This window comes from Ambystoma mexicanum, chromosome 12 (genome assembly GCF_040938575.1).
Source record: "Ambystoma mexicanum isolate Mex_15411 chromosome 12, UKY_AmexF1_1, whole genome shotgun sequence".
Taxonomy (NCBI): domain Eukaryota; kingdom Metazoa; phylum Chordata; class Amphibia; order Caudata; family Ambystomatidae; genus Ambystoma; species Ambystoma mexicanum.
The window spans coordinates 1,235,122,454-1,235,140,753 of record NC_090936.1 but is presented as its reverse complement, the minus strand read 5'-3'; the positions used below and the strand labels follow the sequence as shown (position 1 = coordinate 1,235,140,753).

Genomic DNA, 18,300 nt, shown 5'->3' with positions numbered 1-18,300 from the left:
CATTTGGGGGGGGGGGGTCGTTTGAACAGTGAAAGAGTCTGGATCTGCTTTCTGTCCGGTTGATAGATTGTGAAATGCTTCTAGGTCCACAGGATGGGTAGATGAGGGTGGAAGGGGACACAACAACACAGACTCCCACATTTTAACTCTCCAGAGAGTGATGTTTGGAGAGTTGTAGAAGACATGCCAGCATTAATGGCATTTGTATTACATTTGGTTTCAGTTTTCATTCTTTGGATGGGAACAATCCCTTTCGTCCACAATTTGAAGTAAATAAATTAGGGCATTAATTACATCAAAATAAAATCACAGTAACACATTAAGATACAAAAGATGATGCAGTGGCAAGGGAATCGTGGATGCTTGAGTGAGGGAGCTAGCGTACACTTGCATTACTCGTGTAATATCCTGGGTATCCCCCCTGAATGCCTGAGGGAGCCAGTGTACACTTGCATTACTCATGTGTAATATCCTGGGTATCCCTCATAAATGCCTGAGGCAGCCAGTGTACACTTGCATTACTCATGTGTAATATCCTGGGTATCCCCCCTGAATGTCTGAGGCAGCCAGCGTACACTTGCATTACTCATGTGCAATATCCTGGGTATACCTCATAGATGCCTGAGGCAGCCAGCGTATACTTGCATTACTCATGTGTAATATCCTGGGTATCCCCCCTGAATGCCTGAGGGAGCCAGCGTACACTTGCATTACTCATGTGTAATATCCTGGGTATCCCTCATAGATGCCTGAGGCAGCCAGCGTACACTTGCATTACTCATGTGTAATATCCTGGGTATCCCCCCTGAATGCCTGAGGGAGCCAGCGTACACTTGCATTACTCATGTGTAATATCCTGGGTATCCCCCCTGAATGCCTGAGGGAGCCAGCGTACACTTGCATTACTCATGTGTAACACCCTGGGTATCCGCCCTGAATGCCTGAGGGAGCCAGCGTACACTTGCATTACTCATGTGTAACATCCTGGGTATCCCCCCTGAATGCCTGAGGGAGCCAGCGTACACTTGCATTACTCATGTGTAATTTCCTGGGTATCCCTCATAGATGCCTGAGGCAGCCAGCGTACACTTGCATTACTCATGTGTAACATCCTGGGTATCCCCCCCGAATGCCTGAGGGAGCCAGCGTACACTTGCATTACTCATGTGTAATATCCTGGGTATCCCTCATAGATGCCTGAGGCAGCCAACGTACACTTGCATTACACATGTGTAATATCCTGGGTATCTCCCCTGAATGCCTGAGGGAGCCAGCGTACACTTGCATTACTCATGTGTAACATCCTGGGTATCCCCCCTGAATGCCTGAGGGAGCCAGCGTACACTTGCATTACTCATGTGTAACATCCTGGGTATCCCTCATAGATGCCTGAGGGAGCCAGCGTACACTTGCATTACTCATGTGTAATATCCTGGGTATCCCTCATAGATGCCTGAGGGAGCCAGCGTACACTTGCATTACTCATGTGTAACATCCTGGGTATCCCCCCTGAATGCCTGAGGGAGCCAGTGTACACTTGCATTACTCATGTGTAATATCCTGGGTATCCCTCATAGATGCCTGAGGCAGCCAACGTACACTTGCATTACACATGTGTAATATCCTGGGTATCCCCCCTGAATGCCTGAGGGAGCCAGCGTACACTTGCATTACTCATGTGTAACATCCTGGGTATCCCCCCTGAATGCCTGAGGGAGCCAGCGTACACTTGCATTACTCATGTGTAACATCCTGGGTATCCCTCATAGATGCCTGAGGGAGCCAGCGTACACTTGCATTACTCATGTGTAATATCCTGGGTATCCCTCATAGATGCCTGAGGGAGCCAGCGTACACTTGCCTTACTCATGTGTAACATCCTGGGTATCCCCCCTGAATGCCTGAGGGAGCCAGTGTACACTTGCATTACTCATGTGTAATATCCTGGGTATCCCTCATATATGCCTGAGGCAGCCAGTGTACACTTGCATTACTCATGTGTAATATCCTGGGTATCCCTCATAGATGCCTGAGGCAGCCAGTGTACACTTGCATTACTCATGTGTAATATCCTGGGTATTCCCCCTGAATGCCTGAGAGAGCCAGCATACACTTGCATTACTCATGTGTAATATCCTGGGTATCCCCCCTGAATGCCTGAGGGAGCCAGCGTACACTTGCATTACTCATGTGTAACATCCTGGGTATCCCCCCTGAATGCCTGAGGCAGCCAGCGCACACTTGCATTACTCATGTGTAATATCCTGGGTATCCCCCCTGAATGCCTGAGGCAGCCAGTGTACACTTGCATTACTCATGTGTAATATCCTGGGTATACCTCATAGATGCCTGAGGCAGCCAGTGCACACTTGCATTACTCATGTGTAATATCCTGGGTATCCCTCATAGATGCCTGAGGCAGCCAGTGTACACTTGCATTACTCATGTGTAATATCCTGGGTATCCCCCCTGAATGCCTGAGGCAGCCAGTTTACACTTGCATTACTCATGTGTAATATCCTGGTATCCCCCCCGAAGGCCTGAGGCAGCCAGTGTACACTTGCAGTACTCATGTGTAATATCCTGGGTATCCCCCCTGAATGCCTGAGGCAGCCAGTGCACACTTGCATTACTCATGTGTAATATCCTGGGTACCCCTCATAGATGCCTGAGGCAGCCAGCGTACACTTGCATTACTCATGTGTAATATCCTGGGTATCCCTCCTGAATGCCTGAGGCAGCCAGCGCACACTTGCATTACTCATGTGTAATATCCTGGGTATCCCTCATAGATGCCTGAGGCAGCCAGTGTACACTTGCATTACTCACGTGTAACATCCTGGGTATCCCCCCTGAATGCCTGAGGCAGCCAGTGTACACTTGCATTACTCATGTGTAACATTCTGGGTATCCCCCCTGAATGTCTGAGGCAGCCAGCGTACACTTGCATTACTCATGTGTAATATCCTGGGTATCCCCCCTGAATGTCTGAGGCAGCCAGCGTACACTTGCATTACTCATGTGTAATATCCTGGGTATCCCTCATAAATGCCTGAGGCAGCCAGTGTACACTTGCATTACTCATGTGTAATATCCTGGGTATCCCCCCTGAATGTCTGAGGCAGCCAGCGTACACTTGCATTACTCATGTGTAATATCCTGGGTATCCCTCATAGATGCCTGAGGCAGCCAGTGTACACTTGCATTACTCATGTGTAATATCCTGGTTATCCCCCCTGAATGCCTGAGGCAGCCAGTGTACACTTGCATTACTCATGTGTAATATCCTGGGTATACCTCATAGATGCCTGAGGCAGCCAGCGTACACTTGCATTACTCATGTGTAACATCCTGGGTATCCCCCCTGAATGCCTGAGGCAGCCAGCGCACACTTGCATTACTCATGTGTAATATCCTGGGTATCCCTCATAGATGCCTGAGGCAGCCAGTGTACACTTGCATTAGTCATGTGTAATATCCTGGGTATCCCCCCTGAATGCCTGAGGCAGCCAGTTTACACTTGCATTACTCATGTGTAATATCCTGGTATCCCCCCTGAATGCTTGAGGCAGCCAGTGTACACTTGCATTACTCATGTTTAATATCCTGGGTATCCCCCCTGAATGCCTGAGGCAGCCAGTGTACACTTGCATTACTCATGTGTAATATCCTGGGTACCCCTCATAGATGCCTGAGGCAGCAAGCGTACACTTGCATTACTCATGTGTAATATCCTGGGTATCCCCCCTGAATGCCTGATGGAGCCAGCGTACACTTGCATTACTCATGTGTAACATCCTGGGTATCCCCCCTGAATGCTTGAGGCAGCCAGCGCACACTTGCATTACTCATGTGTAATATCCTGGGTATCCCTCATAGATGCCTGAGGCAGCCAGTGTACACTTGCATTACTCACGTGTAACATCCTGGGTATCCCCCCTGAATGCCTGAGGCAGCCAGCGCACACTTGCATTACTCATGTGTAATATCCTGGGTATCCCTCATAGATGCCTGAGGCAGCCAGTGTACACTTGCATTACGCATGTGTAACATCATGGGTATCCCCCCTGAATGCCTGAGGCAGCCAGTGTACACTTGCATTACGCATGTGTAACATCCTGGTTATCCCCCCTGAATGCTTGCGGCAGCCAGCGCACACTTGCATTACTCATGTGTAATATCCTGGGTATCCCTCATAGATGCCTGAGGCAGCCAGCGTACACTTGCATTACGCATGTGTAATATCCTGGGTATCCCCCCTGAATGCCTGAGGCAGCCAGTGTACACTTGCATTACTCACGTGTAACATCCTGGGTATCCCCCCTGAATGCCTGAGGCAGCCAGTGTACACTTGCATTACTCATGTGTAATATCCTGGGTATCCCCCCTGAATGCCTGAGGCAGCCAGTGTACACTTGCATTACTCACGTGTAACATCCTGGGTATCCCCCCTGAATGCCTGAGGCATCCAGTGTACACTTGCATTACTCATGTGTAATATCCTGGGTATCCCTCATAGATGCCTGAGGCAGCCAGCGTACACTTGCATTACGCATGTTTAATATCCTGGGTATCCCCCCTGAATGCCGGAGGCAGCCAGTGTACACTTGCATTACTCATGTGTAATATCCTGGGTATCCCCCCTGAATGCCTGAGGCAGCCAGTGTACACTTGCATTACGCATGTGTAACATCCTGGGTATCCCCCCTGAATGCCTGAGGGAGCCAGTGTACACTTGCATTACTCATGTGTAATATCCTGGGTATCCCTCATAGATGCCTGAGGCAGCCAGTGTACACTTGCATTACTCATGTGTAACATCCTGGGTATCCCCCCTGAATGCCTGAGGCAGCCAGTGTACACTTGCATTACTCACGTGTAACATCCTGGGTATCCCCCCTGAATGCCTGAGGCAGCCAGTGTACACTTGCATTACTCATGTGTAACATCCTGGGTATCCCCCATGAATGCTCTGCAGGCAGTGAAGCTTGAGGAAGTCATATAATTCCTGCCTCAGCTGTTTGTTTCCCTCCTCCACCTCTTCTCTGTCTTTTTTGCTATTGCTGCTGAGACACCTGATGGGGAAATTCCTTGAAACAAAGGAAATCTTTTCGGAATAGTAATTTTCTTCATGAGGCGTGAAAAACAGGTTGTCATTCTTTTTTTCTGGTCTTGGCCAGTTGACTTCACGGTCTCAGCATCATTAATTATTTTTGCAACTTTTCTGTATGCATGGGAACCGAAAAGGGCATTGGCCAAGAAAGGTAAGGATAAAATATTTTGCTGACAATCGGGCTTCAGAGAAGCCAACCTGACCCAAGCAGATTTTCTGTTTAATGGTCCATGGCACTAGTTGTTAGTTATTTGCTGACAAGTCTGCCACATGTTTTGATGTGCCGAGGATATTGTCAGAGGTTATACCTCATTCTTTTACTAGCTCTGAAAGGTCTTCCTTTCGGTCTTCTGCCAATGATTCCACAAACATCTGGACCGAGTCCAATAAGAATCTATCACAGCCCCCCAATAAAGGGCTTGAACTCCCTATCCTTACGGTAGTAGCAGATATATTTCAGATTTTTCTTTCAATGTATTGCTTTTCTCCCCATCTTGATAGAGATCCATCATCCAGCTCTGCTGCTCAGAAACTTTTAGACAGGGGGCATTGTGGACCTCGGCTCGGTCATTGATCATCGATCCTCCTTGCTCTGTGCTTGATTGTCAGCTCCGGAAGTGACTTCAGTCGTTTTCTATATATCACGTCACTACGCACCATGCTTCAGTTCGTTTTTTCCACGTGCTTGCACGCTGCATCGGGAACACAACTTGAGTTTACTTGATGTTTTTTCTCACGAAATTGTTTGTTTTTGTAGAACCTCGACACAATGTCCACTCACCGGGTCTCAGGCTTTAAACGGTGCACTGATTGCAAGGCCAAAATATCGGTGACCGAACGCCCACAATGTCTATCTACAGGGTTTGGGTTCGACTCACGTCATGCGTCAAGATGCAACCAAAGTCCCTGCGTGAGAGAGCCGGGAAACTGGCTCTGGGCCGACCGCCCTCGAAATCTCTGGCGCGGTCTCTCTCGTCCGGTCTTCTGAGGCCGAGACTGAGGAACCCACCCCCAAGAAGGGTGAGGACAGACATCGAAAGAAAACAAAGAAAAAGTCCCACTACAGGGGGCATTCCTCTTCGTCTTCCTCACGGAAGAAGAAGCAATGCCACCAGCATCGGCGCAAGTCGAGCTCCTCTTCGGAACAAGGTAAGCCTTCGAAGGGACCCACCACTCACAAAGAATGGGAGAGTTTTAAAAAAGAAATGCTTAACATGGTTAAACAACAGGCGGCTGCCGGTGCGGTCCCCTCCCGGTCCCCCAGCCACCAAGCGTTGGCAGCAAAAGCGGCGTTTGGTAGCCCCGACCCCACGAATCAACGTCGACAAATCCTTTGGGCTTGACACCAAAAAAGGCAGGAAATTCACCTTCGGAAAGCTGGCGAAAGGCTGTCTCTCACTGCGACCTTTGTCTGTTAGAGTAGTCAGTGCTGATAACTATGCTGTCAGCCTTGAAAGTCGCACTGCCGGCACTAAAGCCTGATACATCGGCGGCCAAGACTATTCCATTGGGGGACAAACCCTCAACGTCGACAGTTCTTTTCAGCTGCTATCGAGGTCAGGGTTTTTCAATTCTATGCGGTCGATATTCGGCGTCGACCAACCCAATGACCACAATGACGTCGACCCCATTTTCACGTGATCCAGCGGTGTCGATTATTTTGACGATCAGGCTAAACTATTGGCACTGGCCCAAGGACTCCAGGATGCCAGTGGTCTAGACATTTCTCCAGACCTTGACATGCAGCAAAGCCAACCCTACAATCATGCTAATGTTAAGTATATGGCATTGGTTGAGAGGGCTGTAGACACCCTTGGGCTTAAGTCATCCACCACACACCTTCAGGGGTACGACCTGACAGACATCTTAGATGAGGGTCTGGCAGTTGACCATAACATGCCTTTCAATCAGGCCGTAGCTGATCGCTTAGCCTCCTTATGGCAACACCCTTCCACGTCTCCCACCATGAAGCCCAATTTCACTGGGAAGTACAGGCCGGCAAGAGGGGATCCTTCTTTCCTCTCTACACACCCTTCCCCAGAAGGGTGGGCTTGTGGTGCAAGCTGCGATGATATCCACCAGAACCGCAGCAACCGTGTCAAATCTCCCCCCGGATAGCGAGGGAAAAAAGTTAGACACTTTGGCCAAGAATATTTTAACTTCTGGCAGCATGGCACTCAAGGCCACAAGCATAGCTTGCAGGTTTGCAAAATATTCTTATGGTTAGTGGAAAGCTGTGGCGCATGCAGCAGAATACGTCCCTGAAGGTGCTATGCGGGACGGGTTTGTACAGCTGGTGGAGGATGGGAAGGAGGTAGCCAAGCAGTCATTACCGACAGCCCTGGACGTTGCTGACTGCATTAACCGCTCAATGGGGTCGGCAGTAGTTTTGAGGAGGTAATCCTATTTGAAAACCTCTGGTTTCTCCCCAGATGTTCAAAATCGCATGCTGGGTATGCCTGTTGAGGGAGATATGCTCTTTGGACAAAAGGCGGATGACTCTTTAGAACAATTCAAAGAGTCTAAGATTGCTGCTAAGTCACTGGGCTTAGCTGCTCAACCGGCCAAACCTGCTTTCAGCTTTGCCTCAAGAGATAGAGCCTATAGGCTTTATGTACCCTATGGCAGAAAGGTGCAGCTCCTGCAAGCCACACAGGGGCAGAGGCGTTTCTCGCATCCCGTAAGGGGCTGAGGCACTTCAAGAGGCCAACAGATGGCGGGGGTGGCCACTCCCTCTAAGCCACTTTGAATTCCCCTCTCAAGACTTACCGGCTGGTGGACTGTTGGCAGGGCATTGGCCCCAGTGGCAGGAGATTACCTTCCGATGCCTGGGTCCTGCAGACAATTCAGTGGGGTCGTCGGCCCTTCTTGAGAAAGCCACTGGACAGACCCCCACCTCCCACAATCCAACCAGGACAGGAGCTCCAGGAAGAACTGAGAGCCTCGTTGTGAAAGGGTCCTGTAGAAGAGGTACCTCCTAAACAGAGAGAGTCAGGCTGGTATTCCCAGTATTGTCTTGTGCCCAAGAAGGGAGGAGGTCTCTATCCCATTCTGGACCTGAGGGCCTTCAAGAAGTTCCTGAGGAAAGACAAGGTCAGGATGGTGACGTTGAGAGAGATTATCCACGCTCTCGAACTTCAGGACTGGCTGGTGTCGATAGACCCACAGGACAACTATTTCCATGTGCTGATTCATCAAAAGCACAGGAAGTTCCTACGGTTCCTCATAGGGTACAAGCATTATCAGTTCAAAGTGCTACCCTTTTGATTGACCTCCGCTCCGAGGGTCTTCACCAAGCTTCTGGCTGTATTCACGGCTCACCTCAGGAGATCTAGGGTCCACGTATGTCCTTACCTGGAAGACTGGCTGATCCGGGGGAGGTCAGCAGTGCAGGTTTTGTCTCATCTGGAGGACATCCGTCTGCTACTGTACAAGCTGGGCTTCTCCCTGAACTTGAAGTCCCAAGTGACACCAGTCTAAAGGCTCCAGTTCATCTGAGCAGTCCTAGACACTCGGATAGGGAAGGCTTTCCCACCCGAAGAGAGAGCCAAAAGCATAGAGCAGATGGTACATTTGTTCCGGAACCACGCCACTTTACCAGCGGCTTCCTTCCTCCGCCTCTTAGGTCTTGTGGCCTCCTGTATTTTTCTAGTGCCAGAGGCCAGAGGTCAGGCTGCACATGAGATCCCTCCAGAGGCTCTTACGGGATCCATGGACTCAGTATCTGGGAGCCCTCATCGGCCCTCCCCATGTGTCCAAAAAAGTGGTCCTCGTTCAAGGCTGGTGGAAGAACCGCAGCAACCTTATTGCGGGGGAACCCCATTGGCCATTGACGTGGGTGTTTATGCATGCATCCCTGAAGGGTTGGGACGCTCACTGCGAGGACTTGCAGGTGAGTGGCCTTTGTTCCACAACAGAAGCTAAGTGGCATATCAACAGACTAGAGTTGCGAGCCATCAGACCAGTCCTGAAGGCTTTCACCCCCATCTCTCAAGGGGAAGTATGTCCTCATTCTAACAGACAACACAGTGGCCAAGCACTACCTGAACAAACAGGGTGGCGTGCACTTCCGTCCCCTTTGTACAATGCTACTGTGGTTTTGGTTGCTAGAGAACAGAATCTCGGTCTCAGCAGTTCATCTGGTGGGGACGGAGAACGGTTTGGCGGATGCTCTGAGCAGGCAGACCACAGTCTGGGAAGTGTGTCAGGAAGTCCTGGAAAAGGTCTTCTCTCTATGGGGTAACCCAGTGGTGAATCTTCTCGCCACAACAGTTTTGCAATACCTGCCCACACTGTCTATCTTTACTCAGGTGCCCAAAGAGCATTCTTTCTTTGAGATCCTTAATTTGATGCCATTTCTAAAGGGATTGGTTCCCCGCTATCCATTAGCGCATGCATTCAGGCTCACAGGAACATGAATTTAGTTCTCCCACAACTGATGGGCTCCACCTTTTGAGCCGATGCACAGCTGCAACTTCCAATTCCTGGCCTTGAAAAATTCCTTTTTAGTGTCCATAGCATCAGCAAGGCAGGTGAGTGAGTGAGGGGCTCTGTCTGCTAGCAGGGGCCATGTAGGGGACTGGGATCAATAGCCAAACAATCACTGCAAACTCAAGTTAATGGTGGTTTATTAGGGAACCATAACAGTGCTGGCGAAAATAATAAACAGGTAGGGCTTAAAGTACAGCTGCAGTGTGTCATGTCAGGATGTCTCCGACGAAGTCTAACTAAAATTGCAGGGCAACTAAAAGTAAAGAAATGGTTTCCCCGCAGCCTTAGAATGTGCCATGGCCAATGGATATTATTCTCTGCTAGACCTCCCCTTTCTTTCTCCTCTACTTTGTTCTTACTCGTCACTGGTCTCTAATCCTCCTTTGGGATCTGTGTCTTCTACACTTCAAGGCGCTCTACACCTCTGTGGGTGCCTCCAAATTTTAGGTGCAGGGATTGAGGGACCTAGGGAGCAGCTGTGGTAGGTCCCAACGTCCTGTGTGTGGAGTAGCACAGTGTGGTGAGATAGGAGGATGGCCAACTACCCCAGATCTCCCTCATATGGCCCTTCTCAGCAACTCATAGGCCCACTCCTCTGATCCTCAAGTTCTGTCAACCAGAACTGGCATAGCTTCTCCTGTAACCATATTCAGGCTTCCCATTATATTTTATTCATTTATTAATTATTTACGTGTGTTTTAAACCAACGACTTTCCACGTGACAATTGTTACAAGAATTAGAACAATTATACATAATACCCGAATAAAATGGATCAATCACATTTTCTAAAAATGTAATGAATTAATCATATTTTCTAAGCATTAACATGAAGAATCATTAATGTAGGTGCCCTTCCCCGGCTTACTACGTGTGAGAGAAAATAAAATAAGCAACCCCTTTCGGGGAAGAAGGCACCGAGACTCGGCTGCAAGAGTTCAAAGGATGGTTTATTTCTCCAGCTAGGAAATAACCCAAAAAACTCCCACCAACATTTACATCAGTGCTTGTATATATATTAATTAAAGTAGCTCTCACAAAAAATGCTAAATGGACCCGATTGGCCAGGCGATGTGGTGCTGTAGGTGTGGGTGGCATCTCTTCCTTCTGGTTGGCTGAGTGGCTGACGAGATGACGGACGTCAAATATCTTGTGCTCCACGCAGGTCAGGGTCCGGTCACTGTGGTAACTACCTAAGCTAATATGTTGCATTCGAAAAACACTAAATAACAAATTATCTAAAACATTTTATGCTACTTTTCATATTTCTACATAAGTCACACACAATGATTATTGTCAGTACAATTGGGTCATTCGTGGCTTGTAATTAAGGGCCTTGACCTTATTGTGCATGTAAAAGAATCCTAAGTTTCAGACCTATTAGTAAAAACATATATTGTAGTCATTATTGCTTAAGGTTAGTAGTGAGTGTGTTGGGTGGGTTTTGCAGCACAGGCGAGGGTCTGGCACTTGAAAGAAAATACCTTACAGGGAGCGCAGGGTCAAGATGGCAATAAATTGTTCTTAATGGGGGTGGGTGGCTGGCACGTTTATGGGGATGATTCGAGCAGGAAGTGCTTAGCTCATCCTGGTTCACATGCTGGTTCTCAGGCGAGCAGTTATCTCAGAGGAAGAAAACTATAGCATATTGATTGTTGCAACTTTCTCCTGCTTCAGCGTGAGAAATGGAAGTCCAGAGCTTTCCTTCGCAGGGGGAGTGCAGGGGTGGGGGTCAGCCAGCTGCCTGCGCACCTTGTGTGTGTGTCTCTGTCCTTGGCTGCTGCGGTGAAAGGGGAGCTGAGCATTGCTGTACTATCGCAGTGAGGCCTGTTTACCCAAGATGGAGTCGAAATGGGGCACAAAAAGATGGATGCCCCGTGTCCTTCTCAGTAGTCCCATCTATGCAGCAGTCAACAGTGGTTAACTTTACATAAGGGCAAGGGGCAATCCCACTACCGGAGGCACGTGGTCCAAGCCTTGTACTGAGGCGTGTACGACGCAAGGGGGCCTGGGGACCCCTCACTCCCATACATTCCCCCCTTTCGTTACATCCAAAGTAACAAACTACTTATCTTGTTCTTTCCGTTCTCCCTTCGGTAGCGCTCAGCTTCAGCCACAGCCTCATCCCAAGCAGGTGTACCCTTTATTGGCATCCATGCTTTACACACACTTCTTAAGCTGTTACCTCTTCTTGCGTATTCTTCTGGGGTGACCATTAAGTATATCCCACCATCCCCATCTAAATATACCCAAACCTCATTATACCACAGCAAGTTCTTTGGTTCTCTAATGGTAGTGTAATGTAGATTATCGACCACGTCCCCATACTGTCTATAGACGGCAGTCATCCTATACTGCGGTGTGGTGTATTCTCCAGTTTGTACTTGGGCATCTATCATGGTAGCCACCGTTGTCTGTCGGCCCACTGTTAACATCATCATCGCTGAATCAGGCATATTATTTTCACAGCATCTTAGTCTCAATTGGCACACACAGAATATTAGGAGAAGAAAGACAATAATGGGAATGAGTATCTTCGCTGCTATGTTCACCCATGATGTTATCCAGCTGAACAGATTGTCGAACCACGTGTCGTTATCTGCTCCACCTTCTGCTCTCATTCTTTCTCCTAAATTATGCACTGCTGTTATCACTTGTGACAGTGTCCTGTTATCAGCATCGGAAGTTGGTACGAACGTGCAACACGCCCCCCAATTTTTTTGCAAACACCACCGTCCATCGCCGTGATAAGATCTAAGACATATCTGTTTTGCATCATCATCAGGCGCAGTGCATGGAGCTCTATTTTTATGATGTTGAATCCTTCTTCAGTGTCGTTAGCCAGCTGGATGAGATCCCAGCATGTTATCTGCAGCCATTTCGCATTTGTGCTGGCTTGAACGCCTGGTGCTAGAAATGATGCAAATAATGTTTCCGCAGATGAGAAAAGCTTATACTGCTGTGGGATTTCAGCAAGGAGTTCTGACGATTTGGATGAAATATAATTGGATCGTTTGCTGCGTGACAACTTGGTTTTCAAAGTTTCTTCTAACAATAGTTCGTATGCTGGGGGTTCAGTGATTGTCTCATCGGGCGCTGTCGATGGTTCAGCCGATTGCCCTGCTGCCGATGTGTCAGCCGATTGGCCTGCTGTCGAACTGTCAGCCGAAGGCCTTGCTGTAAACTGAACGGGACTCTTTGGTATCACCATTAATGCTGAGTGAAGTGTGGCTAGGGCACAAGTGGCCCTCCAGGATGCTGGGAGATGCAGGTAGGCTTGTTTGCCACAGATCCAGTATATGTCCATTAATGCAGCAGTGCCTTTTTTTCACATCTGGCATTATTAAAGTCTTATTGCACTGCTGCACGGTTCCCATATTCACCTTCCCTTCTCCATGGAAGCAAAGTTTGTGCGGTATTTCTCTTTGAATCTTTATGGGTCTTCTCCAGGGGTGTGACCCATGTCAGCTTGGTGATATGCTGTGACCAGATGGGGATGCACGTCTCTTTTGCCCACTCGTATGTTTCGTCTGGCAGCCCTCAAAGCCCCTCAGCTTTGCATTTAATCGTTTCATCATGCCACTTGTCGTCTGCATACCTTGTCCCTTTTATGATGAAAAATGGCTCTTGGAGGCAGATTACTCCTGGTCGTCTGCTGGTGTAAGTTTGTTAGTTTTCCAATTTTTCCAAAGTGACTGTGTGTGCTTGAAATGTCTTTTTTATTCTGCACAGCATCAGATGAATCAAACATTGGGCCTCAGACAAGGGTACTTCCTGTGGGATTAACATTTTTGGGGTTCCAGTTGCATGAGGAATAAATGAGCACACGTAGCAACTTTCATTACTTGCTTGCTTTGCTGCGGCGCTCATGTCTGAATACCATTTATTTGATTGGTCAGGGTGTCGGGGGTCCTCTATTTCATCTAACCCCAGGTTATGATAAATATTGTATCTGTTTTTTCCCGCCCCCCTTTTTCTCCTCCTTCTGTTTTTTAATTGAGTACCAACTCGTTGATATTGCAGTGGGAATATTCTGGACCAGGCATCATCTATGTTGTTCATGGTGACATGTGTGTCTTCAGTAGTGGTTTCTAGTGCCGTGTGTGTGTGTATGCTTGTATTTCTGGAGTTAGTCAACAAATAGTAATCGTCATTTACATTCCATCCAAGCTCTATTTCCTTGGCCATAGTATTACTCAACAATGGAATAGCAGTTTTGTTTACATGCAATTGTTCAAAGGGTGACGTTATATTTATACTATTCGATTCAATTTTATAAGTGTCCTTCAAAATAGTTGTTGCTTCAGTCCATATTAGTTTAGACCCTGGTTTTGTCATATCAGTTCCGCTCTCCCCTTTGTTCATTTCATTTGCCACAAATAAAACAACGTTATACCAAATAAAATAAAACATTATTGCAAATAGTATGGCAGCATATTTTATAATGCATTCCACTGGCCCTAGTGGCATCCTTATTTCTATCTAACATCTCAGCCTGCTCAGCCGTTTCATCGCATTGGCTCATGTTGAACCTATGTGGGCGAGACAAATTCGTTAAGTCATCATGAAAAGAAACATATTTGCAATTGTTCATTCTTTTTCATTTCTTTACTCAGTTAGGCATTTAACAATTTCTTTTCATTTGATCTTAAAAATAATGAAGAAAAATAGAAAAGACAACACAGTTTATATGAGAAGAAAAGAAAGAAAGAGAGAGAGAGAGATAGAGAGAGAGAGAGAGAGAGAGAGAGAGAGAGAGAGAGAGAGAGAGAGAGAGAGAGAGACAAATATGTAAAAACCTTTTGCTTTTCCACTATACTTGCCCTGTCTAAGTTGCAGTTTTCATCATGTCAGACTGTGTTAGCTATGGCATCCACACAGTCGGTTTCATTTTGGGAAGTGCGACACTGTGCGCCCTTCTCACATCTGAGAGATGCACCCAGTATTTTAACCCCTTTACTTTAACTGCAGTTGGGGTGCTGTACACCACGGTGTATGGTCCATGAAATCTTGGTGAATTCCACCTTCTTACAAAACTTCTGACATAAATATGTTCCCCTGGCATTAAAGGCCCCTCCAGGCTTTCTGCTGTTGGCATGGAGGTGTCTGTTGCTACATCCTCAGTAAATGGCAGAACAATTTATTTTGCTATGCTGCGTACTGCACGCGTTAGCTGTGCTAAGTATTCCTTAAACTCTTCTCCCAGCACTGTGGCAGCCCTGTGCCCATCAGACGCCCTCCTAACAGGAGAGAGCATCGTGTGCATTCTTCTCCCAGTCACAATTTAGTGCGGGCTTAAATGGTGATCCTTGCATGGTTGATTTCTGAGTTGGAACAGTGCTAGGGGCAGACAATATACCCAATGTTTTTTCAACGTGCTGCATAATTTCGATAAATTGCTTTTGAGCAGCCCGTTGATCCTCTCCACAACTCCATTGGCCATTGGATGATAAATCGAACATAGTTTATGTTTCACCCCCAGAAGGGAGGTTACTTCCTTGAAGAGGTCATTCACAAAGTGCGTGCCGTTGTCTGAACGGATCACGTCACAGATTCCCCACCGCAAGAATACTTCTTGCACAAGGAACTTGGCAGCACATTTTGCATCAGGATGGGGACAGGGGCCCGCTTCCACCCACCGTGAAAAAGGGCATACTACCACAATCAAGTATCTCGCTCTATTACTTCTTTCTCCCATATCGGCGTAGTCGATATGTAATTCTCTAAATGGACCTGTAGGGCGTGGTAAAGTGCCACGCAGAGTTCGTAATGTCATCCCTGAATTGTAAGTTTGGCATTTAGTACATTCAATCACAAATTTAGACAAGTATTCGTGCAGATTAGGAACAAACCAATCCTCTTGAATATCTGAGGCAAGTGTTGTTTTGCTACGTGAGCTGGGAAATGCATTTGTTGGAATGGTACTTCTAATAATTCTACAGGCATCACTTCCTTGCCTGTCGTTTCCTGTCTCCAAATGAGATCTGTGGCTGATTGTTTACATCCTCGTTTGCCCCACAACTCCTGCTCTTCTGGTGGGGCCCTTCTCTGGAGTTCTATCAATTGTGCTATGGGCGTGTTACTGTAGGCTTCTGCTGGTTGTTCTGCTGTGGTTGTTTTTACAATGTATTCTGATGTTGGTGTCTTATTACAATACGAGGCTTCCTTCGCTGCTGCGTGGGCTGCCGCGTTCCCCAATGAGATGGCGTCTGTGTTATTGGTATGGGCTTGGCATTTAACCACCGCTACTACCGATGGCTCTGCTAGAGCTTCTATTAGTTCATTTAGCAACCTGGCATGTTGTACGGGGGACCCGTCTGCTCTTCTGAACCCTCTCCTTCGCCAACGTGATAGCCCTGAGTGAACTGTGGAGGTGACGTAAGCCGAGTCTGAATATATTGTCACGGCACAATCTTTGGCTGTGTGTAACGCGCTGATTAGTGCGGTCAGTTCGGCTGCTTGTGCAGAGTAGTGTGAGGGGAGGCGCTTTTGAACAATCACTTTGTATGCGTCTTCTTCCATGCCCACTACTGCCATCCCCACATGTTTTTCTCCTGTCTCTGAGTTTAGGGATGCTGACCCGTCTTTGAAATACATTTCTCCTTCTGTAAGGGCATTTCTCTTGCTTTGGGAATGTCATCGCCCTCTCCCTCATATGTGCTACAATCGTGTTCCTGTAAATCCTCAGTTGTGCATGGCTCTGTAATGAATGTGGCTGGGTTCACTGTCTTGCATCTGACCACATGTACATTTGGACCTGATATTATTATTTCATAAGCAGAGGCTCTCTGTGTTGTGAGAGTAGATTTTGATCTTTGCAAGATAGCAAATAATGAGTGTTCCGTATATAGCGTCACTGAACATCCCATTACGATCGTGGCGCTTTTCTCAATGGCGAAGGCCGCTGCAGTGAGGGCCTGTTCGCAAGCAAAATGTCCCTGCATTCCCGGGTCTAATATTCCACTGTAGTACGCTAATGGTTTGTGGCCTAGCAATGTCTTTTGTGTCAATACTAATGTTCCATTGCTGTGTGAAAACAGGAAAAATTCCCTTTCATAATCTGGATTTGCAAGGACTGGGGCATCTGAAATAAGGTCTTTTAATCGAGAGAATTGGGCAATTGTCTCCTGTATCCATTTTGTTGGGGCTCTGTTCTTTTGTGCTTCTTTCAGTGCTTGTAGCATTGGTCGTGTGTATGCTGCGTAATCGAGGATCCATGCTCGGCAATAGTTACATATGCCAAGACATTTCTGCATGTCCTTCACTGTTTTTGGTATGATAATGTGTCGAATGGCAGCAGCTCTGTCTGGTAGCATTCTTTTTCCATCTTTAGATATTTGCTGGCCAAGATATACAACCTCTGCAAGGCAGTATTGTAACTTTCCTTTGTCCACCTTGTATCCCTTGGCAGCCAATACGTTAATCAGTGTTATCGAGTCTTCTCTACACTCTTCTTCTGTTTTGCTGCAGACGAGTAAATTGTCTACGTACTGTATAATGGTGCTCCCTACATCTATGTTGCCAATGTCTTCTCGTAGTACTCTGTTAAAAATGCTTGGGCTCTCGCAATACCCCTGTGGGAGTCTGGAATGTTCATATCTGTTGTTTCCTAATGTAAAGGCTGTAAGGTACTGCGACTCTGGTGCGAGTGGCACAGAGAAAAAGGCATTTTTAGATCAATGACAGTGAAGCAAGTTGCCTCTTTTGGTATACTACACAATATTGATGCCGTGTTAGGCACTAATGGGAACTCTTTTTGGATGACGTCATTGAGTGGGCGGAGGTCCTGGACCATTCTCCACGCCCCTCCTTTCGCTTTTTTAATCGGAAAAATCGCTGTGTTGCATGGGGAAGTTGATGGCACTAAGATACCTTGGCTTAGGAGTGCATTCGCTGTTTCTCTAATACCTTCCTCTGCTTCTTTGGATATGGGGTATTGTTTCACTCTGGGTGGGAGGGCACCTGGTTTCAGTTTTATCTTTATGGGAGTCACCTCATGCAACAATCCTACATCGTGTGGTCCAGTAGTTCAAATTTCAGGTGCTACCCTGGCCATGTCTTCCTCAAATATTGTCAGTGGGGCCTTTATGTTAGCCATGAGTGGGTTGTGTATTTCTCTGTATTGGATCATAATGTCACATGGTATGCTTATTTCCATTATTATTTCTCCATCACCTTCGTAGTCAGTAAAGAATTCTTCATCAGTAATATCTTTTAGCATTATGTTTGGCTCTATGCATAGCATACTTCTCCACTCGCGTCCCTGCGTGTCCAGGCCTATGACCAGAATGCGTTTGTTGGAAACTTGAACTGTCTCAATGTCTATAGACATAATTGTACCTGGCACTACATCTGTTGGTGTGATTGGGAGGAATATGAAGTCTGATGGTATTCTCCACTCTTTTTGTGTTATTGCAGGCACTAGTCAGGCTAATACCTGTATTCCATAGACGAACATGTCCATGTCAATGGGGATCCCTCTTACTGCGATTTCCTTTGCAATCGTGCTTATTATCAAGAGTGCTCATACTGGGCATACCCCTGGCGCCGAGCACACTATTCCTCTTTCAGTAAAGGCTATAGTCATGTTTAACTTACTGAGCAAGTCTCGTCCCTTCAAATTGATTGGCGCGTCTTCGTAATACAATAAGGGTGTGCGCACTGTTTTTCCCCCTACTGTTACATCAAGATCTTTTGT

General features: G+C 47.2%; 1 protein-coding gene across 1 annotated transcript in view; it reads left to right on the top strand.

The window, feature by feature from the left end:
* The window catches only part of STAB2 (stabilin 2), a 1,783,079-nt gene that overhangs the window by 1,751,205 nt on the left and 13,574 nt on the right, over positions 1-18,300 (top strand). The window lies entirely within an intron of this gene.